Source organism: Bubalus bubalis, chromosome 17, assembly GCF_019923935.1.
Source record: "Bubalus bubalis isolate 160015118507 breed Murrah chromosome 17, NDDB_SH_1, whole genome shotgun sequence".
Classification (NCBI taxonomy): domain Eukaryota; kingdom Metazoa; phylum Chordata; class Mammalia; order Artiodactyla; family Bovidae; genus Bubalus; species Bubalus bubalis.
The window spans coordinates 21430305-21456829 of NC_059173.1; the positions used below are offsets into that span (position 1 = coordinate 21430305).

The 26525-nt window shown below is 53.7% G+C and overlaps 1 protein-coding gene and 1 non-coding gene across 18 annotated transcripts in view; both read right to left on the reverse strand.

The window, feature by feature from the left end:
* Window positions 1–21588, reverse strand: part of NCOR2 (nuclear receptor corepressor 2) — a 238145-nt gene extending 216557 nt beyond the window's left edge. For 11 of the 17 annotated variants that reach the window (XM_045163104.1, XM_025267798.3, XM_025267796.3 and 8 more), the window contains exon 1: window positions 21296–21588. The gene's annotated coding sequence lies outside the window, so the exon portion shown is untranslated. The remainder of the gene's footprint in view (window positions 1–21295) is intronic. The other 6 variants (XM_045163114.1, XM_045163112.1, XM_045163111.1 and 3 more) reach the window with 2 other exon arrangements.
* TRNAE-CUC lies at window positions 3190–3262 on the reverse strand. The gene has a single exon. It is a non-coding gene; the product is annotated as a tRNA-Glu (tRNA).
* Window positions 21589–26525: the final 4937 nt, after the last annotated feature.

Here is a 26525-nt window from a genome sequence, read left to right on the forward strand (position 1 = left end):
AAAAAAAAAACAAAACCTGCCAGAACTGATCCAAACACTAGCCTTTTCTTGAACATCACTTTCATGTGTTTCCAGAACCGAAACGCCTCTGATCTCACTTGCCTCGGATCGACACTTACTCATGCTGAGTAGGAGCCAGCAGCAACTTCCTCCCATTTCCTCTTATACTACAATGGGGCATACACTGATTGTTGTTGTTCTGGTTAATTCTGTGCAAAGTCAAGACTGTATTCAGGAGGAATCTCAGTGCCAAGGAGTAAAGGGGATTTTCCAAGATATCCCCAAGGGTTGTCGGGATGCTGTGTGGCTCTAGGTAAGTCAGCCAACCTTTCTGAGCCTTAGCCATTTGCCTGAAACACAGGGAAAGTGATGATGTGATCCTCGCTAGCTCATGAGATGGAGAGGACCAGACGAATGAACGCAGAGAGCGCCTGCTGCTATTCGACACAGAAAAAGAACACGGCCCCGGTTCACCACGTGCAGCTTGAAGAGACTGGAGGTGGATGGGGCAAAAGCCCCCCAGCACAGGCCCCGGGTGGGCAGCGGGTGGAGGAGAAAATCCCGCACTCCCCGAATGGGTCAGGTGGCGCCTCGCCAGCCCGGCTTTCATCTCCAGGAGATAAGCCGCCTGCTCAAGTTCACGTTCAGGATCAAATGAACCCACTTAATCGCCTTAGGGATCTCCACTGAGCCGGCTCCTCAGGGACTCGGGGAGGAGGGCAGCTGAGTACCCTCCAGCAAAGACCCCCACTCGCACAGCCAGGCACAGAGAGGACACTGTGGCAACCCGCCCACACCTCACTCACACCCCCGACCCCACCCCCGCAATGCCTATTGCAGCGATCCCCAAAGGCAGATGTGTGCACACTGGCCTTGTGAGTCTGCACACATCATCTGCTCACCATCACAAAGCATCTTGTGTGCCCTGTGGCCCGGGAAGTGTTAGTTGCTCTGTCGTGTCCAACTCTTTACAACTGCATGGACTGTAGCCCGCCAGGCTCCTCTGTCCATGGGATTTCCCAGGCAAGAATATCGGAGCAGGTTGTTGCCATTTCCTCCTCTAGGGGATCTTCCCAACCCAGGGATCGAACCCGCGTCTCTTATGTCTCCTGCAGTGGCAGGCGGATTCTTTACCACAAGCGCCACCTGGGAAGCCCACAAAGGTGACAGGGTTCCCCGCAGGATCAGCAGCAACGCTTAGGACAACACTTTCTCCATTTCACAGAGGGGGAGACTGAGACAGGGACGGGCCTTAAGTCACCACCATATCCCGATGCCAAGTCAGGAGCGGGTGAGCAGAGTGTCCAGCTAACGCCTCGGTAGAGGGGGAGCAGCCAGAGTGCACTTGCCTGACATAATCCCAGCCACATCTTAGAACTTGGGACAGCTCCTGGCACCCAGTAGGTCCCCTCAGTGAGAGCATCCAAATGAACAAAATCCACACACTGGACACAGACTCCAAGGAAAACTCCCTCACAGGACCGCTCTGCCCTCCTAAGAGCACCACAGGCATCCTGGGGGGTGTTTGTGGCCCCCCCGCAGAGGACACTGGGCAACCTGTGTCATCATTTCTGGTTATCACGATGGGTGGAGGGTACCTAGCGTAAAGACCAGGGATGATGCTAACCATCTGACAGTGCCCAGGACAGCCCCCAAATAGAAGCATCCACCCCAGCAATGTCCAGGCGAGAAATCCTGCAGCACTACATTCACTCAAGCATTAATTGAGCACCTCCAGCATGAACAAGGAGAAGGCAATGGCACCCCACTCCAGTACTCTTGCCTGGAGAATCCCACGGACGGAGGAGCCTGGTGGGCTGCAGTCCATGAGGTCGCTAAGAGTTGGACACGACTGAGCAACTTCACTTTCACTTTTCACTTTCCTGCATTGGAGAAGGAAATGGCAACCCACTCCAGTGTTCTTGCATGGAGAATCCCAGAGACGGGGGAGCCTGATGGGCTGCCGTCTATGCGGTCGCACAGAGTCGGACACGACTGAAACGACTTAGCAGCAGCAGCAGCAGCAGCAGCAGCCTGAACAAAAGCCTGCAAGGAGACGAGGTCACAGAGGCAAGGTTTTGTGTTCAGAGTCACACAGCGACTGCAGGGCAGAGGCAGGTCCCACGTCCAACTGACTCAAAGCCCCATCCCAGAGCTGCCAGACACCTGGCCTATTCCTGAAAATTCTGACCCACCAGGTCTAGAGAAGGGGCTGCAGAATCTAGACAGTTCCCCATTCCCTCTCCCCATGGTCACGTCCAGGCAGCAAAGGTCAGAACTGGTCCTTTCTATCCAAACCCACAGACAATAAGATGCCAACAGTCTCTCTGGGGGATGGGAATGTGGTTGCATTTTTTTTTAATATGCAGGTTTTTTTGGTTTCTTCATTTTCCAATTTATAGAGAACACATCTGTTCCACTTCTGAAAACCAAGAAAGAGACTTCTCTGGTCCAGTGGTTAGGACTCCATGCTTCCACTGGAAGGGCCATGGGTTCAGTCCCTGATCAAGGAACTAAGATTTGGCATGTCACTCGGCACCACCAAAAAATAAAAAAGAAACCAAGAAAGTCTTTTTTGTAAGGTAGCTGTCAAACCACATGTCTTACCCAAGGCCCTGGCTGCTAGGAGATCTAACACCCCAACGCAGAGGGCCAGCCAGGGCAGCCCCCTTGCAGAGCCTGCCAGCATCATCTAGGAGAGCCACAAGCTGGCGGTCTCACTCCCAGGAATACGCAGAGGAGAACAGCGCATGAGCACCTGGAGGCACCTGGAGAAGCTCCAAACGCTGCAACCCACCCCAGCGGCATCTAGGGAATACACCGATCACGTGTCCTGTATCACCGTGACAAGACGCTATCTCTACAGAAGTTAAAATTCATCAACGAGATCTAACTGCATCAAAACATCACAAATCACACACTGCTACATTTTAAATGGATTACCAAAAAGGACCTACTGTATGGCACATGGAATTCTGCTCAGTGTTATGTGGCAACCTGGAAGGGAGGGGGGTTGGGGGAGAATGGATACATGTATATGTATGGCTGAGGCCCTTTGCTGGTCACCTGAAACTATCACAACATTGTTTGTTAATCGGCTATCCCCCAGTACAAAATTTAAAACAATATTTTTTTTAAGCCACAAAATCCTAATTTATTTTTTTGACTGTGCGGTTCGTGGGATCTTAGTTCCCTGACCAGGGATTGAACTTGGGCCCTCAGCAGTGAGAGTGCAGAGTCCTAACTGCTGGACCACCAGGGAATTTTTTAAAAATAATAGTAATAGGTACACAGGCTTCCCTGGTGGCTCAGTGGTAAAGAATCTGTCTGCAATGCAGGAGCCGTTGGAGACTTTGGTTTGACTCCTGGATTGGGAAGATCCCCTCGAGGAGGGCATGGCAACCCACTCCAGCATTCTTGCCTGGAAAATCCCATGGACAGAGGAGCCTGGCAGGCTACAGACCATAGGGTCACAAAGAGTCGGACACAACTGAAGTGACTTAGCACACAGTAGGTACACAGTTTTGTGTATTACATTTTTAATCCTCAGAACGATTCTAGAAAACACATACTACTTCAGTCCCTATTTTACTTAAAGGGCAACTGAGGCACAGGGCAATGCCTCGCAGCTGATAAAAGGCCATGGAGGGAGTGGGAACCCACGCAATCAGAATCCCTCCTCGGAACCACTTCGGTCTGCTTGCCTGTCTCAGCGTGGAGAGGAAATTACTAGGCTGAGTTATATAAAAGCTGTCAATATTTGACCACTTTTGACCTACAAAACTGGCAGAGTCCCACAGCTCGTTCTGATAACAAACTGCAGAGCGGCACACGCAGAAAGACTTGGCCACGTGCATCTTTTCTGCCTAGAGATGAGACAGGGCTCCTAGGTCCTTCGGGAAGCCAGACAGAGGCCCCTGCACGTGTGACAACATTTTTAGAAGGGCACACGTTCAGTGGAGAAGTGGTAGTCTCCGGGGGAGGGGACTCAGGTGACCAGAAAGTCATCTGCAATTTTTTTTTTTAGAAATAAAAGGCAGCCACATGGGACTTCCCTGGTGGCCAGTGGCTAAAACTCCATCCTCCCAAGGCCTGGGTTCGATCCCTGGTCAGGGTACTAAACACCACGTGCTGCAACTAAGACCCAACACAGCCAAATAAATTAAAAAAAAAAAAAAAAAGGTGGCCCCCTTAGCTGGTGGCCTAGAGCCCAGCCTCCTGGACCAAGGCTGACTAGAACATTCCTAACCTCTCCCCTCTCCCCATGGCAGCCTTTCTGCCCCTGGATCCCACATAGCCCATCCATGGGCAGCCGGGTCCCCAGGACCTGGTCTCCAGTGCCTCCGCCCCCAGGTTGGAGAAGCTCTCCCCACCTTAAGATCCAGTTTCATTTAATTGCAGGCTTCAGGTTTCTGGACGCCGGCCCAGAGGCCTTTGGGGCTGAAGGCGTGCGTCATTTTCTTCCTTTTTCCAATAAAGCCGAGAAGGAAGCAGTGTGTGGCATCGCCCGTCTCCTCTGAGAAGGTTCAGCACCTGCCCCTTGGGAGACCCCACCCAGGAGAATCATCTGTGGCTCAGCACAGTGGGGGGACAGGCTGGGGACACAGAGTTTTCTCTGGCCCTTCATCTGAGCCAGGTACCCCTCCCCCCGCCACTAGATTGGAAGGAATGAAAAGAAAGAACATACAAACACACAAACATCCCTACCTCGCACCATTCCTTTTCTGCTCCAAAACATCTGGTCATCTCTCTGGTTCTAGCCTTTTTTTTTTTTCCAATTTTTAAATATTTATTTATTTGGTTGCATTGGGACTTAGTTGCAGCACATGACCTTCTCTCTAGTTGCGGTGCACGGGCATTTCTAGCTGTGGCGCTAGAGCTTAGTTGCCCTGAGACACATGGGATCTTAGTTCCCTGAGCAGGGATCGAACCCGTGTCTGCTGCATCAACAGGCGGACTCTTGACCACTGAACCACCAGACTTCTTTTCTTCTTTGCATTTTATTTTTTCCTCCAGCACAGCCTTTTTATGGTTTGCAACTTCCTGTCTTCACTCCATGTCCCTCAGTCTGATTCCAAGGTTACTAGTGGCAGGGGACACACGCGACCTAAGTGACTGGGCTGCCCCTGGCTGCTGGGGTTCTCAGGGAAGATGCAGGTTCTGCTCGAGCTTCCTCTTGCTGCGGTAACAAACGCTCACAAACGCAGTGACCTAAAACAGCACAAATTCATTATCTCGTAGTTCTGGAGGTCAGAAGTCCGAAATGGATCTAACAGGGAGAAAATCAGGGTGTTAGCAGGGCTATGCCCCTGCTTGGGGTTCTCTACGAGAATGCACTCTGTTTTTTCAGACTCTAGAGGCTGCCTGTATTCCTAGGCTCTCTGCCCCGTCCTTGACCCTCAAAGCCAGGAACACAGCATCTTCAAATCTCCTGCCTCCTCCGCATAACGACACCTGTGATTACCCTGAGCCCACCACGACTATCCAGAGTAACTTCCCCCATCTCAAGGTCAAAGGATGACTGACATCCTTAATTCCATCTGCAACCTGAATTCCCCATTGCCATGAGGATGAGATGGTTGGACGGCATCACCAACTCCATGGACATGAGCTTGAGCAAACTCTAGGAGATAGTGAAGGACAGGGAAGCCTGGCGTGCTGCAGTCCATGGGGTGGCAAGGAGTGGACACGACTCAGCAACTGAACAACAGTGTAACCCAGAACAACCACAGGTTGTGGGATTTATGGTTGTGCAGATCTTTGAAGGAGACCATCATCTGCCTTACCACCGGCTCCAAAACATCTCTGGGGCTCGAGGAAACCACTCCAAAGGCCCACTCTACAAACCCTGAACTCTAGGAGGCAACTGTTGAGTCCACGTGACTCAGTCTCTCCACACCTACACAGCGAGAGAAGGCATACCCCTTTATGTCACCTGGATGGTGAATACATATCCCAAGGGTGCTCGATCTAGCCTTTGATGAAAATGTGAATCAAGCAGAGCCCTACGGCTTATCACTAGAGACTTCTCTAAGACAACAAATAACTCATCCATCAATCTCCTCAGGAACCTTTGGTGGGTTTGAGGGGGACCAGTCATAAATCAACCTATTGTACATCTCCTACTCCAGCAAGATTCGTAACAAGACGTCCTGTTAAACCTTCTTCTTCACGTCCCTGCATTCTAGGTCAAGAACACCACTGGCACTAACAAAGCATCTAACCTCTGGGAAAACGGAAAGCTTTGCAAGGTACAACTGACCTGTAGCATGATACTTAAACTTGGAAAACTGCCCCAAGGACCAAGACCTCACTGCGTAGCTGGTATTAGCCAGAGACAGGGGTGGGTTGTGAGGAGGGACTGGGGAAACACAGGCCACCCAATGTACCCAGCAGCACGACCAACTGGGGCGGCCCTGGAGTGAGTCAGCACCCTTTCCCCATTGCTCCTAATGACCACAGCTCACTGACCCCACCCTGGAGCCGGGCCTCCAGGGACCTGGCAGTACGGACAGAGACAAGGTGAACCCCGTCCCATGACCCAACATAATGACATTAACATAGTAGCCATCAACTTGAAAGATGATAGAGGACACAGTGACATAGTCTCCTTGCTTCAAAACCTTTGTGCATCTCTTTCCTGCCAGATAAATCTGGGAGGACAATGCCAAGGCCCAGAGAGGTTGTACAAGAATTACACAGCAACCCAAGATGGGTCTCAAGCAGTCAAGATGGGTCTCAAATGCCCATGCCCATGCTCATGCTGATGGTCCACCTCCCAGTCCAGGATGCTTCAGGCAGCTCCATCCCATCTTCCCCTTCCTCCCTGCATTTAAAAAGGGCCCATCTCCCCTCTCCAGCCTCCATCAATGCCCTCCTCCCATTTATCTCCCCTCCAAGGAAAAAACTACCCTCACCATGTCAAATCACCCACCAAGCCCTCCACCCCTCCCTGGCTGCCATCCAAACACCCAGGAGACACTCTTTACGGCTCAGGGAGCTCAGAGGCATCCCAGACACATAGCCAGGGGTTCAGGGGCACAGAGAGGGCAGGGAGGGCCCAAAGGTCACACAGCAAACCTGCAGAGCAATGCCTGGGGTGCACACATGCTTCCACCTTGGCATTTCCACCAGGAGAAGCTCAGTTCCAGGAGGCGCTGCGGCAAGGGGGCAGCAGCCAGAGCCCAGGTGCCATGAGCAGCTTCCTGCTTGCCACTGTGGCTGCTATTTATAGTCTCAATAGTGGGGTCATCTTCCTGCAAGGCAGAGCCCAGGAGCCTGCGGGGAGCCTGAGAGGGTGACCTCAAGGGGGATGGGCCAGGCCAGGCCAAGGCACCCAGGGCCAGCCCCCAGGGTCCACAGTCCAGGGGCGGCGGGGAGGAAGACAGAAAGAAAGTCCAGATGTTCCCCACGACAACCACACACCAAGGAAGGGGCTTACAGGCTGTGTGCCCTGAACCAATGACATGACCCCTCTGTGCCTTGACTTCCCCATCATCAAACAGGGAAATTAACAGTTCTGACCACAAGTGTGATTGTGGCCCTTGTGAGGCTCTCATTATCGTGAGGCTTAAATGAGCTAATATGAAACAGCATGCAGTAAGCTTGCCCGGAAAGCCTCTGTCAACTCAGACTCCACCTCCAACCCCTGAGCCCTGCACAGAGACCAAACAAGGAATTCGAGGAGGGAGATGGCGTGCACATCACCTGTCCAGGGAAGGTCACCATCACTGAGGACACCCCAGGTGCCCTAATCTACCCTACCCCTCTAGGAGGCAGGGAGGACATTTACTTTCATTTTCTGGATACAGAAACTCAGGCTCAGAGCAAAAGAAGAATCCAGCCCAAGAAAGGGAGAAGGGGTCCTCCCGTCCCTGGGTTTCATGGAGTTACTTGGGGTCTTCCCTCTCACTGAACAGCAGACAGGCTTCTAGGCCCTGGGAATGCTCCCCTCACACCTCCCCCATCCCCACCGCTAAGCACAGGACTCCCTTTCCTGGGATGGGGTCCGGGGCGTACAGAGCCAGGAAGGAGCTGTCCCAGGTGACAAGAACATCCAGAGGCCACCCACCCAAGGGAACACTGGCTTAAAGTCCCCCAGGCACCTGGAGTCATCTAGCTATGATGTTTCACCCCTCCTCCAAAAAAATAGCAAAGGGAACATCCACACAGCAAACTGAAAATACCAACACCACCAAATGCCAACTGAACTAAGTCTTTCTCTGAGCTCTCAGTGCCAGACAGTGAACCCCTGCATGTGTCACCTCACTTGACCCTTCCAACAGCCTCAAGAGACCAGTGATCTGATTGTGCCCATTTCATGGATGGGGAAAACTGAGGCCTGGAGTAGCCAGGATCTTATTATCCCAAACCCCGGTCTCTCCAGAGCAACCAGCTCCACTCTGCAGAGGACCATCCTGACCACCCACAAGAGAGACAGGGAGGGAGTAGCTGAAGGCCCAGGGACCTGGGGGGGTGGGGCGGGGTGATGTCCTGTGGTGAGTTGGAAGGGGGTTTCAGGTGAGGGCAAAGGTATCAGATGCAGGGACAGACAGACAACTTTGGGTCCCAAAACATCCTGCAGTGGGATGCCAGGTCAGGCCATGCCTAGCCAGCACCTGACATTCGACACATTTATTGAGCACCTACTGTGTGTCCAGAGGTATTCTAGAACCAGGAGTCCCTGCCTTCTGGAATATGCATTCTAGCAGGGCTGACAGAAAACAGCACTTTGAACAGATGAAACCACAGTTCATCAAAAGGAGACACGTGCTAAGAAACAACTAAAGGAAGAGAGGAGAGGGCTTGAGGTGGAAAAGGTACAGTTTTAAATAAGATGCCCAGAGAAGGACCCACAGTAAAGGTGATAGCTAAGCGAAGATGGCAAAGGAATGATGCCAGCCATCCAGACACCTGGAGGAAGAGTGTTGCAGGCAGAACATGTGCAAAGGCACTAAGGCAGGAGCATGTCAGTGAATTTCAGCAAGGAGGCCAGTGTGGCTGGTTTCAGATCAGGGGAACAGATCTGAAATTGAATGGGGATGGGGGAGCAGACTGTGCAGGGACCTGTAGGCAAGATAAAGAGTGGACTTTTGGAACTTCCCCAGTGGCCCAGTGGTTAAAGCTTCCAAAGCAGGGGGCACAGGTTTAGTTCCTGGTGGAGAAACTAAGATCTCACATACTTCGTGGTGCAGCCAGAACAGAAAATAAATAGAGTTGGCTTTTATGCTGCCTGAGATGGGAGGGCTCTGATCACAGGAGGGACAGGTCTAAAACAAAACCCCCTGGCTGCCACGTGAGGAACATGATCAGGCTGACTGGTGAGGAGGCTGCTGCAATAGTCCCAGCAAGTGATGGGATGATGGGAGCTCGATTAGTTTCCTGGAGCTGCTCTACCAAATGATCACAAACTAGGTGGCCTAAACCAATACAAATTTATTCTCTCACAGTTATGGAAGTCAGAAGTCTGAACTCAGGGCGTAGGGTAGGTTGCTTACTTCCTCTCGGCAGGGAGTGTGTTCCATGGATCTAACCAGCAATCCTCAACATTCTTTGGCTTGTAGATGGATCACTCCGGTGTCTGCCTCCATCTTCACAAGGCTTTCTCTTCTTTTAAGGACACCAGTCCAATTATTGCATGTAAGATCACCCTACTCTAACATGACCTCATCTTAACTAATTACCTCTGCAACGACCCTATTTCAAAATAAGGCCTCCCTCTGAGGTTCAGGGAAGCACATGAATTTGGTGGTGGAGCAGGGGTGGGGGGGCCGTGGCGGGGTGTGCTGGTAGGGGACCCTCTTCTACCCAGTACAGTGGCTTAGATGGAGTAGGCAGCAGAGGTGGGCCAAAGTGAAAATGGTTAAAAGCACTCAAGAGGGGGACTTCCCTGGTGATCCAGTGGTTAAGATACTACGCTTCCAATTCAGGAGACGCGGGTTCAATCCTCTGTCAGAGAACTAAGATCCCACATGCCTCAAGGCGTGGCCGAAAGATAAACCATAAAATAAAACATAAGGATGGGAGACCGCATTGGTGGGTATATGCAGCAGGGAAAAGTGGGCGCCTCTCTATCTCTCCCCGCAATTTCATCCTCTCCTGGTTTAATTGGTCACAGGAGTTACCACCACACATAATTCCCACCAGAACCCCACCCTGCCAACCAAGCCTGAGCCCCCAGGACCCTGGAGGACCCCTGATCCCACTGGGCTCTGCAGCATCTTCCAGGGCCTGCTCCACTCCTGGCCTGGTGGCCTGGCAGACAAGTCCCGCCAAGCCCCGGGGCAGCACATCCCCGGCCCCCCACCTCGGCCCGGCAGGCTTGCCTCGTTAGCCTAACGAGCAGGGCCCCGGTGCCAGGCGGTTGCCATGGCCACGGAGACAGCACCGCAGCGCTGGGCGATGCTCCCAGAGGGTCTGTGGCAGGCACCGGAGTTCAGCCTGAGGACAAGCAGGGGCCCTCGAGGCACCCCCCTCCTCATGGGGTCCCCACCATGTGCACCTCTGGGCCTGGCCTCAGGGACTTCTGACTGCCAGCATCTCCCAGAGAGGAACCCCCAGGCCACAAAGAAAAATTCACTCCCCTGCCACTCATCCCTCCAGACCTGCCTGGCTAGAAGTGCCCCACGACTCCAACACAGCACACAGTTAATTGCAGGGGTGGCCAGCCACGGGGAGGTCAGAAGTCAGCGGGCAGCTGGGGAGATAGGCCTCCAAGGCAGTGAGAAGGGCCTGGATTTCAGGCAAGCAGTGCTGGGAAGCCCTGCGGGCTCACGGGGCTCTGAGTAAGGTCAGGGCACTGCCCCAGTGGCCCCACCCCGCAGCTGCTTACACAGGACAGACTGTGGGGGCAGGACAAATGGAGGCTTCTGCGGGCACTGGGCGGGTGAGAGGGTGACCCCCAGGTCTCTGGCCTGGCCCCACACTCCGGGAGCAAGCTCAGGCTGGGAGTCTGAGGGCAAAGGGGAACCGTAGGTCCATTTTTGGGACACAGTTCTGAAGCCCCTTTAGGACATCTGTGAACAATGTAAAGGAGGCTGGATCAGCCTGCCTGGTCCCAGAGTGGGCTCCCTGGGTTTATGAGCTGCAGACAGGAAAGTGAGGGGCAAGGATAGGGCCTGCTGGACTAACTCAAGCCTCCAATGGCCCCTTAGCTCCCTTTGCCTCACCACACCCTGAGGTTGTGTGCATTCATAACCCCATTTTCCCTGGTGAGTAAACTAAGGCACTTCATGCAGAGGCTCCATTACTTGTCCGAGGTTGCACTGGACTCTGCCCCGTGGCTCATTCGAGCTCCCGTTCACAAGCCCTAAAACCCAAACACAAGTCACCGAAAACCAAGCCAAGCCCAGGAGACAGGAGGCAGAGAGTCAGCCCCGCGGGTCCCTGGGAAATATACCCACACGTGCACTCCGGTGGGCAGCTGGCTGTGGTCTCATCTGATTCTACCTGTGGCTTACTTTTCTCCCCTTACTTCCTTTCCAGCTCAGAGAAATATCCCAGGGTCAACAGAAGGAAGCAGAAATATCCAAAAGCATCAGCAAAGCGCCAAGGTTGGAACAAGAGCCCAGAGGCCCCTAAGTGTCGACACACCTTCAGCATTGCCACGGCAACAATTCCAAAATCCCTGGGCCCTGGCTACAGAACAGACGGAAGTGACACTCCACCGAGGAGTGCTAAGTGTCACCTATCCGATTCCAGGGCCTTCCTTCAGGCCAAGTGGTTCACAAGGGCCCCAGGGCCTCCGAAAGGGATATTTCACCTTCCAGGTTACTGACTGTCATCTTCCTGAGTCCAACCCAAGACGTAAGTGTGTGCTAAGTCGCTTCAGTCGTGTCTGATTCTGTGCAGCACTATGGACCGTAGCCCACCAGGCTCCTCTGTCTACGGGATTCTCCAGACAAGAACACTGGAGTGGGTTGCCATACCTTACTCCAAGGGATCTTCCAGACCCAAGGATCGAACCCAGCTTCCCTGTGTCTCTAGCACTGACAGGCTAATTCTTTACCACTAGAGTCACCTGGGAAGCCAAAGCCCCAACCCAAGATGGACACCCAATGACCCAGGTTCTTGCCCAGGGTATGACCTTTGTTAAGACACTCCATGGGGCCAGGTCTAGGCTTCCCCTAGAATTATCCATTAGGAAATCACCCACCCCACCCCCACCCCCACAGGCACTCAGGAGGAACAAACATGGAAACATCTTGCAAGTGCTTTCCCCTTTTCTTTGCTCCTGTCTGCTCCAGCTCACCCTTCAAGAACTGAGACAACTTTTAGGAATGCATATGATATGATAAAATTCAGAGAGCAAGCCCAAGAAGAAAATTCAGGGATGAACCAATCTGAAATCAGGATAGAATCCCAAACACAAACCAGATTAGACTGCTGAAGACAGGCAGCAAAATTTGGCTCTGAGCTTCCTAGTGGCCAAAGCAAAGAGGGAAACAAGATGGGTTCTAAGTGACTTTGCAACAAGTGTGAAAACTATATAGCACCAGGTGTTATAGCAATCCTTCAGCCCTGGACAGAAGAGATTATAGCCTCAAACATCATCTAAGAACCCAAAAATCCATGCCAAAGGTCAGCTGCCTTGACCATCCCCACTTTCCTATTGCACTCAACAATAGCATCAGCATAACAGCGAGAACAGCGAACCAGGCAAGAATAAGGGTAGTTTGTTGTTTTTGTTTTGTTTTTAATATTTACTTATTTGGCTGTGTCAGGTCTTTGTTGCAACACGTGGGATCTTTTGTTGCCGTGCACGGATTCTCTAGCTGTGGCGTGGGCTCAGCAGTTGTGGCACGTGGGCTTAGTTGCTCCATGGCATGCAGGATCTTAGTTCCCTGACCAGGGATCGAACCCACATCCCCAGCATTCTAAGGCAGGATTCTTAACCACAGGACCATCAGAGAAGTCTCTAGAACAAGGGGTTTTCGGGCCCACTTGGTGTGACCCTTAAACTCACAACCCTCTTAGGGGCCCCCGTTTCTCTGACATGACCCTGGAAGATTATGCTGAAGTTAAAAAGAGCATGGCAGCTCTCTATCAGGGGTCGGCAAACATAAAGGGCAAGAGAACCAATATTCCATCTTTTGTCAGCCTTCCGGCCTCTGTCATAACTCCTCAATTTTGCAGCTGTACCCTGAAAATGAAGAAATTGATGCTTTTGAACTGTGGTATTGGAGAAGACTCTTGAGAGTCCCTTGGACTGCAAGGAGATCCAACCAGTCCATTCTAAAGGAGATCAGTCCAGGGTGTTCTTTGGAAGGAATGATGCTAAAGCTGAAACTCCAGTACTTTGGCCACCTCATGCGAAGAGTTGACTCATTGGAAAAGATTCTGATGCTGGGAGGGATTGGGGGCAGGAGGAAAAGGGGACGACAGAGGATGAGATGGCTGGATGGCATCATCGACTCGATGGACGCGAGTTTGAGTGAACTCTGGGAGTTGGTGATGGACAGGGAGGCCTGGAGTGCTGCAATTCATGGGGTCACAAAGAGTCGGACACGACTGAGTAACTGAACTGAACTGACTGACCCTGAAAATGACCACAGACTATACACGAATGAATGAGCATGTGTTAGTCACTCAGTCATGTCCAACTCTTTGCAACCCCATAGACTGTAGCCTGCCAGGCTTCTCTATCTATGGGATTCTCTAGGCAAGATACCGGAGTGGGTAGCCATTCCCTACTCCAGGAGAATCTTCCCTACCCAGGGATCGAACTCTGGCCTCCCACGTTGTAGGCAGATTCTTTTCCACCTGAGCCACCAGGAAGAGCTGCATTCTGATAAACTTGACAGCGAATGCTGAAATTTGAATTTCACTTACTTTCACATGTCACAAAATATTCTTTTTTTTTTTCCCAACCATCAAAAAAACGTAAAAACCATTCTCAGCTTGGGCATATAAAAAACAGGAGGTGGGCTGGATTTGGCCTGCGGGCCGTACTTTGTGAACCCCAGCTCTCTATATATTTCAGAATAAATCAAGATGTATTATAATTTAAAGGAGGAAACTAAGACATAAATATGGTGTGATACCATGTGTGTGCTTGTTTTTAAAGGGAACACACACATCTATGTCCCTGTGAGGCGGACATATGGCCCGAGTATCTCTGAGAGGAAACCGTACCCATGTGGATCTGCCTCGGGGGACACAAACAGAAGGCCAAGAACAGGAAGGAGACTTCCCTCGACACCTCCTGTGTTCTGTTTTAATTTTTTTAACAGGCCCATGCTTCTTCTTTTATTAAAATAAGTTTTTATAAAGCCCAAAGCAAATGGCAGGGTTGGAGTATACTGTCATTGCTTAGTCACTCTTTTGTGACCCCATAGACTGTAGCCCACCAGGCTCCTCTGTCCATGGGATTCTCCAGGCAAGAATACTGGAGTGGGTTGCCAATTCCTTCTCCAGAGGATGTTCCCGACCCAGGCATCAAGCCTGTGTCTCCTGCATTGGCAGGCGAATTCTTTACCGCTTTAGCCACCAGGGAAGCCCTAGGAGTGTATCATTTTGGAGGTTTTCTGTATTTTTCAAATGACAAATAAAAAGCAATGCTGTCTGCTCTCCCAAAGTTAATCTAGTTGTTATCAACATGGAAAGACATCCATAATGTGTTAATTCATAGCAGGAAAAAAGTACAGACCACGACAGCCCCTGTGGGAAGCAGGCCTGCTCAACGTATCTGCAGGTGTGGACACAGTCAAGGCAGGTTTTGGACCATCATCTCTACAAACCTGAGATTCTTCTGAGCCTGAGTCCAAGACTCCTGAACCTCAACTCAGCCCCCAGTGGGAGCCGCCCACACTTTGCACAGACCTGGGGCTACCTCCCATGCTGCAGAAAGGACAGTCAGGGGAGCAAGTAGGGGACACTTGAGCCAGCTCCCCAGTCTCAGGGATGCTGGCCTGGTAGGACCAGAAAGGGTAATAACGTCCAGCCAGTGGCCTGAATTCTGGCATTTGGCCCTGAGTCAAGAAAGAAGGGGAACTTCCCTGGCGGTCAGGTGGTTAAAACTCTGTGCTTCCACCGCAAGGGGCGCGGGTTCAATCCCTGGTTGGAGAACTAAGATCCCACAAGCCACAAGACAAAAAAAAAACAGAGAAGGCAAGGCTCTACCGTCAAGCTGCCCAAGAGGAACAAAGCCCACTAGTCATCTTTTATGTGTGCGTGCTCAGTCGTTCAGTCATGTTTGACTCTACAGGCCCTCCGGACTGTAGCCCACCAGGCTACTCTGTCTATGGGATTTTTCAGTCAAGAATACGGGAGTGGGTTGCCATTTCCTTCTCCAGGGTAACTTCCCGACCCAGGGATCGAACCCATGTCTCCTCAATTGGCAGGCAGATTCTTTACTGCTGAGCCACGGGAAAATCACATTTTAAATGTTATTAAAAATCAAGTAGCAAATAACAGTCCGATCCTGGGTTGCATTAGCCTCCCTTGAGGTGCTCAGTGCCACCTGTGGAGAGCAGTTAAGGGCAGGTCTGGAACATTCGCACCATCACAGAAAGGTCTGTGCTGCCACAGACAGAGCTGCCACAGAGGCTGGTAGGGCAGGAGAGGGTGGGGACATGAGAGAGGTGGGCAAGGGAAAGTAGACAGAGGGCTGTGGAGTCCAGGCCAGCACCCGGGAGAGCCTCAGGCTTTGCTGGGAAACAGGATCACAGAATGTGGAGTCTCCCTCCAAGATGACAAGGCTCCGGTGGCTCCAGGCAGAGAAAAAACACACGAAAGAAGGAAAAAAATCAGCTGCTGAGAGTCAGGCCTGGCTCCCATATGCCGAATCTTGTTTCATCATCCAGTCTTGGGCCTTCTGATCAGGGCAGCCATTAGACACAGCCACATGTGGCTTTTTAAATGTAAGTTAATTAACATGAAATAAAATTACCAGTTCAGTCGGCACTAGCCACATTTCAAGCGCTCAAAAGCCACACATACCTAGTGGTTGCACATATATATGTGTGCACTTAGTCGTTCAGTCGCGTTCGACTCTTGGTGACCCCATGGGCTGTAGCCCGGCAGACTTCTCTGTTCATGGGATTCTCCAGGCAAGAATACTGGAGTGGGGTGTCATTCCCTTCTCCAGGGGATCTTCCCGACCCAGGGATCGAACCCGGGTCTCCTGCATTGCAGGCAGATTCTTTACCGTCTGAGCTACCAGGGAAGCCCACCTCATGGTTAGGGGACAGCAAAGGTCCAGAATGTTCCCCACCAATACCAGGAGCGCCGGGACAGTGCAGCCCTAGATGGTCTTCCCAGGGGTGTTATTTTGCATACCCCACTCCCCCATTTAAGGATAAGAAAACTGAGGCTGAAAGGCTTTTAATGGAGGGGAGCAGGATTTGAGCCAGGTCTGATTCAAAGGAGCCCTTTCGAGAACCACCCCCCAGCCCCAGGGGTAAGGGGAAGCTCAGCCCTCCCCCAGGAGGCTCCCTGTGTCTTCCCCATCAGTCTTCCCCCCACTTTCCAGGCCGCCTAAGCCCTCCAACTTCAGTTTCCAGCAGGTGCTAGGGAATTAAAAGCAGAACAGAAAACCTTGGCCTTCAAGGGCCCAGGTCTCCTGGGCAGATCTGGGAATCACCAACCAGTCGGACAGGAGAGGAGCCTGCTGCCTCCAGAGAGTAACCAGCCCAGGCACGGGGTTCAGGTGAAGAGATTATTCCATAAGGTCCTTCCTAGCAGCCTTTTAGAAAGAATAGCTTGCATCCAACCAGCCCGTCAGTGAGGACCCAGGTTGAACAAAAATTCTACAGGCGCAAAGTCTCCCCTCTCCAACGGTGGGAGCAGCGGGGAGGGGCAAAATAACAACAGCTCCTGTGATATATCATGACATCCACAGAGTCCTCCTAACAATAAAACCAGAAGTAGAATCATCATCATCCCTATTTTAGAGATGAGCAAACTGAGGCGCAGAGAAGTTAAATAACCCATCCAGAATCACACAACTTGAAACTGCAGAGCTGAACATTAAATCCAACGCTCTAGCTTTCTGCCCTTTAATCCTCTCCTCCTACCCCACGGCCCTAGTGGGTAATATGCCCATTGTACAGACCATGGCACCCAGACTCTCAGGGGGGCAGGAATCAGTCCCAGGGCACTCTGCTTGCACATGGCTAAGCCGGGGCGGCAACTCCCTGGAACTTTGCAATGATCAGTGGTGCGAATCTCAGACAAAACACTCCCAGACAGTCCTCTGCTGTTGGTTTAGGATGATTCTTTACGGATCTATGAACCGAAAGTTCCCAAGTTCCCTCCCCCTGGGCGTGGTGGTGGGGAAGTGCCCAGGCAGAAAAGCCTCACTTTCGACTAAAAGAAAGACAGTGATGATGATTTTGATCATCATAAGAAAGGCACACCACCATATGACCTTGGGGCCAGCCTGGCACCTCTGACCCGCGCCCTCATCTGTAAAACCGGAAAAAGCTGTCATCCGCCGCAGGACTTCCCAAGGTCTGCAGCTACAAAGAACCCCAGGGCTGCCCGCCAGCAAGCAGGAGCTCATCTGATGCAGTTTTCTGGAGTCCCATAATACGCCATGCTAAATAATTCAAAACCATGTTTTCATTTCAAAATAAACACAGCCCTGTCGCTACAGCGAATGCCAAATTTGCATGAATGTTTAAGATAAAATGAGACTTCAAAGGAACTTCAGACCTGCTTCTGGCACTGTCCCCCCTCCCCGAATCCTGGGGAGAACAAGTTCTCAGTCTCCAGCCCCGTAGGGCAAAGATCTATAGGTGCTGCTCAAATAAGAAACATCATTTCTTTCTTCCTGTCTTTTATGGCAGCTCCACTGAGCAGGTCTGCAGTATGTTCATTCTTGCTGCACCAAGGCGACCATGAGTAATCCCAGGTCTTAATTCTTAGCTCCATATCCAAACTGTGTGACCTTGGGCAAGTCACCTAACCTCTCTGTGCTTCATTTCGCCATCCATAAAATGGGATGATATGAGCCCTGACCTCACAGCGCAATAATGAATAGTAAACAGATTCCTGATGAAGGTGGACCTGGCACAGAGTAAGCACTTTATATATGTTGGCTGTTATTATTGGATTACTGCATCATATTTAGTATTTTTCAGCTCCTAAACCAAAACTTCACTTGACAGGTTGTAAAGTCCCTTCCCCACCTCCAAAGATCCTCCAAAAATGCCAGATGATCTTTTCTAAGCATCACTTCCTTGGGGGACTCTGCATACCCACTCATGGAACAAGTCTTTTAAGAAGACTCCCCTGGCCTGACCCTGGGCAGCCTGGCCCTCCCCAAGCAGGCAACCCAGGCTCCCGTCCCCTCCTGGCCCCCTTCCCTGGGCGCCCAGGGCAGGAAGGACCAGTTCCTCCAAGCTGTTTCCCTGGCAGGGAGTCTGGTCTTGAAGGTATCACCTGGGGAGGCTGCTGTTGGCATTAGAAAGATGAAGAGGAAATAGAGGAGGAGGGAAAAACACACACAAATAAAAGCTCTCAGCCCCCTATTGTCAGAGGCAGCATTTGATGTGGGGGATTTACGGTTCAGAGAGCTGTTGGAAGGATGGGGTGAGAGCTCCAGGTCTCTTGCAGGAGCATCTCTGCTTCTTCCAGAAGGGAGACCCCTCCAGCTGGGTTATGCCTAGCAGCACTTCCCCCCACCCCTCTGCCCCGCAAAAAAAAAAAAAAAAAATCTCAGAGTGAACCAACTTTTCCACCCACTGCCGGGTTGGGAGTACCATCACCTCTAGTCAGAGAGGATCCAGGCCAGGCAGCCTCCATCCAGACTGAATGGCAAGATGCTGGGGGCCAGGACTCCTGGGGCCTCCTTCCAACGCCAGCCAGCGGGCCAGTGTGAGCCCGGCCAATCCCCCCAACCCCCATGCCCGGAGAACAATCAAGCCTTCCCTGCTCGGGCCTTTCATGCAGCTAAATTCGTGTTTGCAGAGCCCTCAGAAATCTTTAGGAGGTGGTATGAGTATTATTAATTGGGGAAAAAAGAACGGATTATGCCAAATAAAATCCTTCCCACGTAGCCAAACCCTCGCGGAAGGAAGGAGGGAGGGCGCGCGCTGCCCCACGAGGGGGTGTCCATCCCTCACCAGGCCCTGACAGCCATATTACCATTTACATGGCTTTATCAATAGTATTGATCCCAGAGCAAGCGTAAATAGCTCGGTGGGAAGAGGCAGGGGCTGGGGCCCGCTGGGTACCCGCCCCCACGTCTGGGCACCGCAGACTCCCTGGGCACCCGGCGGCGGCGGTGGTAAATTTCCAAGCAAAGACAAGGCAGCCGGCGCGAGGAAGCCAGACAGAGCCCGGGACGCCCTGGCAGCCGCCGCCACCGCCGCCTGCGATTCCCAGGCTCACCGCCGGCGGCCGGCCCCAGCGCCAATCCCACAGCCGGACTCAGTCTGCGCATCTGTTCAGTGGGCTGAAGGCACCACCTGCCCTTCTCTGTCCTCACGGGGAAAAGTCAAGGGGTTGGGGGGTGTGTTGCAAAGAAGGCCCCCTCCCTTCACCACACCTCCTGGCAAAATGCATGGCCGCCCCTTCTCATCAAATTTCCAGGCCATTGCAGTAAAGACCAAGTTTTAGAACTCAGGAATAATAATAATAACAACAGTAACTGGTGATACATATACAAGCACCTTCTATGTATTCCCACCCTTGGGTCTCACAACAACCCTCTAAACTCGGTATTATTATTATCATCCCACTTTGCAGATGAGAAGCCTGAGGCACAGGGAGGTTGAGTAATTTGTCCAGAGTCACACTGCCAATAGTGGCAAAAGTGTGATTCCCACCAAAGGCGATACGTTGCACGAGCCGGCTGTGAATGGTTCAGCTCCCCGGGTTCAAGGTCTCTCACTTTCTCAGAGGGCTTTCCCCCTACACCTCAATCCAAAAAAAAAAAAAAAGACCACCCACCACGAGGTACATAACAATGCCCGGGACGTCCTCCCAGCTCACTCCAGGCCCGGAGAACCCCTTCTATCAAAGCAACGGCGGGGACCCAGATCTGGTTCAAAAAGGGCAAAGTCAAGGCCACGGATAACACAACCCCCAACAAGCCCAGAACTCCCTCATCCAGCCAGCCCGCAGGGCTCCTCTCCCCATCCCTCCTCCCTGCCTCCCTCACAGCCTTCCTCCAAATCTGCAAAAGGAAAAAAAAAAAAAAATCATAATAAAACCAGTTCTCACCAACAGGGGGGGAGGAGGAGGAGGAGGAAGCGAGGAGGCTGAGCCGACAGCACAGATCCGCCTCCGCTGCCTGCACCAGACCCTCAGAGAGCCGGAGCGCGCGACAGGCGGCTGGAGGGCCCTCGCTTCCAAAAAAATAAACCTACAATGTAAAAATAACGCCGGGCGCCCTACGTTAATTGGGCCCGGGCGACAGCAGCTCACAGGTATAGCGTGTCTCGCCCGCCCGCCCGCCCGCCTAGACCTCTCTCGCTCCCTCGGGCTCTTTCCTGCAAGCGTCCGGGGTGGGGAAGGCGCGCTCCACGGGTCTCCCCCCAACTCCCCGCCAAGTCTCCGGGGGTGCTCCCCCAGCACTAGGACCGGGGGCCTCCGGGTCCAGCCCAAGTGGGATCAGTTCTGAATTCCAACTTCCCAAACTAGTGGCATCCCAAGTATCCGCACAGCCCGGGGGAGGGACCAGGAGGCGGCCCCATGAGGCGTCACCAGCCGCGGGAGGCAGGCCCAGACACCAGGAACACCGGCCCAAGGGGGAGGGGGGAGCAAGGGGCGCCTCTCCTCGGGGACCCCGACCCAGAGCCCTCCGACCCCTCGCCCAGGAGCGACCACGCCAGCGGCCCCCCGTCCCCCGTGGCGGGAACCCCTCCCAGGCGCCTTCCACAGCAGCCAGGCCGGGGAGCCGAGGGTGCCATCTCCAGGGGCACCCCCGAGCCGCACTGCCCGCTGGAAAATAAGGCGCAGTGTCACCCCCCAAGTCCAGGGCTGCTTGGAGAGGAGGGAGGCGCATGGCGGCCATGCCCCCAGGGCTGTGGCACACGGTGGGGGGCTGTCCTGCGCAGTTCCAGGACACCCCCTCGCCCGCCCTCCCCCCAACGCCTCTTCCCTCCTTCCCGTCCCCTCGCAGGGGAGCTGGAGTTCCCCTAAGTTCCCCGGCACCCCCACGCACGCGGGCCGCAGTGTCTATGGGGCGCCTCGCTCCCCAGCAGGCCACCCCCCGAGAGCGCCAACTCGGGAGTGCAGGGGCCCCGCCAACTCCGCCGCGTGCGCCGACGGATCTTCCCCGATTTCCCCGGAAGCGCGCCCAGCGCCTCACCCCGGCCCTCCGCGGGGACCCCCAGCCCCAACTCACCTCGCGGAGGTGGCGGTGGCGGCGCCCGAGCTTGGGGCGCGCTCGGGCCGCCCGGGCGCTCAGGCAAGTGGCGGTGCAGATCGGGCTGGGGGCGCGCAGCAGGCCCGGCCTCCAGCCGGGGCGCGATCCTCCCGCCGCCGCCTCCTAGGGCGCTAGCCCCCGGTCCCCGAGCCGCAACTTGGCGCGCATCGCGGGGGCGCAGGGCGCGGGCGCACGGCTCGGGCGGGGCGCGGGCGGACACGGGGCTCCGATGCGGCCCGGCCTGCCCGCGGCTCCGCTCCCCGGCGGCGGCGGCGGTGGCGGCGGTGGCGGCGGCGGCGGCGGGAGGGGGAGGAGGGGGCGGGGCGGGAGCCCGGGAGGCGGTGGCTCGGCCTCCCGGCTCCTGGCTCCCCGCCCGCACCGACGCGCCCCGGCCCGGCCCCCTCGGGCTCCTTAAAGGGCCCACGTTGCCTCCCCCGAGCCTGCGCGCACCCACTCGCGCGTGCACACGCTGCCACACAGACACACACACGCTTGGGCGCGACGCCGAGTTTCTTTTTAGCAGCTCCCTGAAGGAGGAAGGAGGGGGAAAGCGCCTCCCCATCCCGCCCCCTCCTCCTCCAGTGGGCCGTGCGCCCTCCTCTTCCCCAGCCCCAGATACTTCACTCGAAGTATAATCGCGTTTCAGCTATTAAATTATCACTCTAACTCTGGAGTGACCAGTGGATGGGGAGGGGGCATACGAGGAGGGCCACACACAGGACCTTTAAGGGACCCACACAGATGCGAGGGGACACAAGCGGTGGAGTTCGCTCTGGAGGGTCTCGCACGCAGTAGGGCGCAAGACTCTCACCAGTGGACCTTCACACACTGGGCCTCAGAAAGGAGAGCTAACCCAGGTGGGCACGAGGGAAAACTCGCAACCACCCCCCACCCCCAACCTCGCAGACGTGAACGTAGCCTGGGACATAGACTCCTAAGACATAAGGTCACCCGCAGATAAACAAACCCCGACACAGGCAGGAGTTCACGCACGCGGGCGGACACACACACACACGCACTAGAATGTCCGTTTCTAGAGGGCGAGGATTTCTATCTGCTCTCTGATCTTTCCCAGGTAGGGACGCAATGTGTTGCAAGAACTCCCAATTCGGGACTTACAGGGACACAAACGCAGGTACACGATGCTGCAAGTGTGTGGTGGGCACGAGCGGGCAGGGTCACGGACGGGCACACATGTGGACACTCGCCCGCGCACACGCAAGCGCTCACCGCTCCAACAGGAACCCCACAGGCAGCCCTGACAACCCATGTGTCCTCATTTACCCCCTCCTCCTGCCCCTCCCAGGCTGCTTTCTCAAAGCCGGGGAGATCTTTTTAAACAGCAGAGGGCTCCGGGAGCCCCAGACCGGGACCCTCCCTCCTCCTCTGCTTTCCCCTAAGATGTAAGAGAGTTTGAATTTTTTTTTTTTTTTTTCGGTTCAACTTTCCTTTTTTGGAGCGACGTCTCAGCAGATTCAGTTCTGCCATCTGCCAACATCTGAGAACCCCCAGGGGGAGTGGGGAATGGCTGCGGTGGGGAGGCGGCCATGCGGTTTCCAGGGGCAGGGCGGGCCTCCGCCTCCAGCGCTCCTGCAGGGGTTCTCGGCCTCCCTAGTAGCAACGTGCCCCTCGTGGCCCCCTCAGGCTGCTCGGGCTCTTTTTTTTTTTTTTCTGGGGAAGGTGGGGTGGGGAGCACCTGAGACTGACAAAATCTGGAAAAAGGGAAGTGTCTGTGGAGGGGCTGAGGGATGGAACAGAAGTAGGGGGTCTCAGGTCAATGAATGTCCCCTCCCTTCCCACCCTGGCCCCACCAGCTCCAGAGGCGCCCAGCCAGACCACGAGAATCCACAGGCCAAGAGCCAGACCTAGGGAAGGAAGGACTAGCCCTTCAGATGGGGCCTGGAGGAGGGGATGAAGGACAGGAACTGGGGTGGGGGGGTGCCACCGCACCAGGCAGACTCGGAAACCCCCACCCCCACCCACACGTCACCTGGGAACACTCTCTGGGATTTGCAATTCAATGAGATTTGGTTCTGGGATTTGGCACCCAGGGGTGGGGAGGAGGGTGCTGGGGGTAAATTCAGGGGTTCCTTCTCCCAGCTTCTGCCTCCCAAGTGTTGCCATTGGGCTTTGACTGAATCTGGGGGAATAAGAGGGTCAGGCAGGCAGGGGGACTATCAGCTTTGTAATGTTCAGAGGTGGGGGGTGTCACTTGGAAACCCCTCAAAGGGTCAAGCAGAGACTCAACCATCCTCTACCCTCTGGACCTACCAAGTTACAGATGGAAATGCCCAGACCCCTAGAAGGGGCAGCATTTTTCTACAGAAGACCTGGCCTCCTTCTTGCCCACTCCTGTCTCTCATGATTATTAATCCCATCCTCATGGACAACAGGGAGCAACACAACTGCTTGTTCTCAGAGTTCACGAATTCCCCCCCGAAATCCTCAGATGGGGGGTCGGGGGCTCCTGAGATGGGTCCCACGATACAGATGGGGAAACTGAGGCCCTGAGAGATGAAGAACCTAAGTAGCTGGACTCACTCAGCTAGCGATTCCGGATGGGTGCTCTGAACCCAGGCTCTGCAGAAATGAGCTGAAAGAGACCTCTACATCCAGCCCACCACAGATTTCATCCCTGCCCTGATTGCTACTCTGTGTTCTGTATGTTTCACCACTGGACTCAGGAGCAGCCCCAGGGATCCACTTGTAACTAACAAGAATAGCAGCTTTGAAAAACCGCCAAACACTCTGGCCCCCAAACAGTCTCTCTGGAGGGCCCCTACACCCTGTGGGAATGAGGGTTAACTAAGAGCTTCCCAAACAGTTCATTAAGCCTTCGTGAGGGAAAGACTTTCCATATACCCATTTCATGGGTTGGGGGACTGAGACTGAGTAGAGGAGTCACCGGAGGACATGGTAAGGACATCCAGTAAGTGACCCGGGCCAGATTAGAACAGGTGAAGGAATGTTATATGCATCGAGGGAGCTCTGGCCCCAAAGGAACCAAATTCTGCCTTAGGCTTGGATCCCGCTGTTCCCTTCCCAATTCTTCAACATTTCCCTCCTAAATACCTGGCAAACTATTCAGCTCACCCCTGACTCAGGACCTTCGCACTCGCTTTTCCCTCTGCCCGACACAGGAATTTAACTTCAAGTTCCAGGTTAATACCGCCTCCCTAGAGAGGCCCTCTGCTGCTGCTGCTGCTGCTGCTAAGTCGCTTCAGTCGTGTCCGACTCTGTGCGACCCCATAGATGGCAGCCCACCAGGCTCCTCTGTCCCTGGGATTCTCCAGGCAAGAACATTGGGGGGGTTGCCATTTCCTTCTCCAATGCATGAAAGTGAAAAGTGAAAGTGAAGTCGCTCAGTCGTGTCCGACTCTTAGCGACCCCATGGACTGCAACCCACCAGGCTCCTCAGTCCATGGGATTTTCCAGGCAAGAGTACTGGAGTGGGGTGCCACTGCCTTCTCTGAGAGAGGCCCTCACTGACCCTCAATCTAAAACTCCCGAGGCACTCACTAACCTACCCCCCCCCATTCCTTTTCCTTACCTTTTTTCACCACCTAAAATTATCCTGAACATGTCACTTATATATTGTCTTATCATCAGACTGTTCACTCCATGAGAGCAGAGACCTCATCTGTCTTCTCACTGCAGTACCCCCAGCACATAATAGGTACTAAGTTAAAGTGTACCGAGAATGAAGGAACGAATGAATAAATGAATACAACCCAGAGGAAAATGGCTGGGTGTCAGACATGGCCCTGGAGAATCTAGAAGCAATTGGGCATGGCTGGCCTGTTTTCTAATACTCACTCCTCTGGGAGATTTCAGAGTTGAATCTTTACTTCCCTCTGTCTATCTCATCCTCTAGGTGGGTGGTGAATGGTGGGTTGGTTGGGGGCCTCCCTGAACAGCACCCAGGGACTGACACCTAAAGATATCCCATTCAGGGTCACTGAGTCCATATGGGCAACCGCAGTGTCAGATCAAACTTCCAGCCACTCCAAGTGGGTCTGCCCTGAAAATATGCCCCCCTAGGCAAGCCTGGGGAAACCAGGCATTTAGAGGGTCAGATTGAAGGCTGCAGGGCATGGTGCCTTGAGCCGCCTTTTTTTTTTCTTTTCTTTAAGTTTCTATTGCTTTTTATTTTATTTTATTTTTGGCCTCACTTTGCAGCCTGCAAGATCTTATTTTCCTGGCCAGGGATTGAACCCTTGCTCCCAGCAGTAAAAGTACTGGCTCCTAATCACTGGACCACCAGGGAATTCCCAGCCCTAAGCCTCCTTGACTCCAGTGGCCCCAAAAGCTCCCCAGGCTGGCCATCTGAGTACCCACGAAGGGAACCCCTCATTGTCGGGACCTCTGTCAGTGACAACTCAAATGATGCCCAGATGAGCATCACAGGGGCAAGCCTCCTGTACACATCAGAACAGCGTACACATAGGAGATCTTACACACCCTTTTCATACTTTTGTTGTGCCTTAAAATGCAGTAGTCTTGCCTGGAGAATTCCATGGACAGAGGAGCCTAGCGGGCATTGCAAAGAGTAGGACACAACTGAGCGATTAACACACACACAAAATGGGGAGGGTGGGAATTCTCCAGTGGTCCAGTGGTTGGGGCTCGGTACGTTCACTGCTGTGGTGGTCCTGGGTCCGATCCCACAAACTGCACAGCACTGCCCAAAAAAAATAATAATAATGATAAATAAATAAATAAAAGGGAGAGAGGGCTAACATAAAAGTCCGCAGGGCCTGGCAAGACCAGCAGGCCTGTGACTGGAGGAGAGGTGAGTAATGGGGTGGGTGGGGCCTGCAGGCATACCCCCACGCCTGTCCTGAGGCACTCACAGTCACCCTGGTTAAAGCATAAGCACGGCCAAGCCAAATACCAAATGCCTGGGTGGGCCACAGCTGGCAAGGGCCAGCTTGTTTGTGACCCGGCAAAACCTTAACTCCCCAGGCCGGTTTTCTACTCAGTGACCTGTGCTTCCCACCCCAAGTTGAGGGGCCAAGTAGGGGCAGGAAATAGAAGCTTCCTAAGGTAACAGGAGACCCTCTTCCATAAGTGTGGGTCGTTGTTGAGGCGCTAAGTCGTGTCCGACTCTTTGTGACCCCATGCACTGTAGCCCGCCAGGCTCCTCTGTCCTCCACTATCTCTGAAGTTTGCTCAAACTCATGTCCATCGAGTCGGTGATGCTATCTAA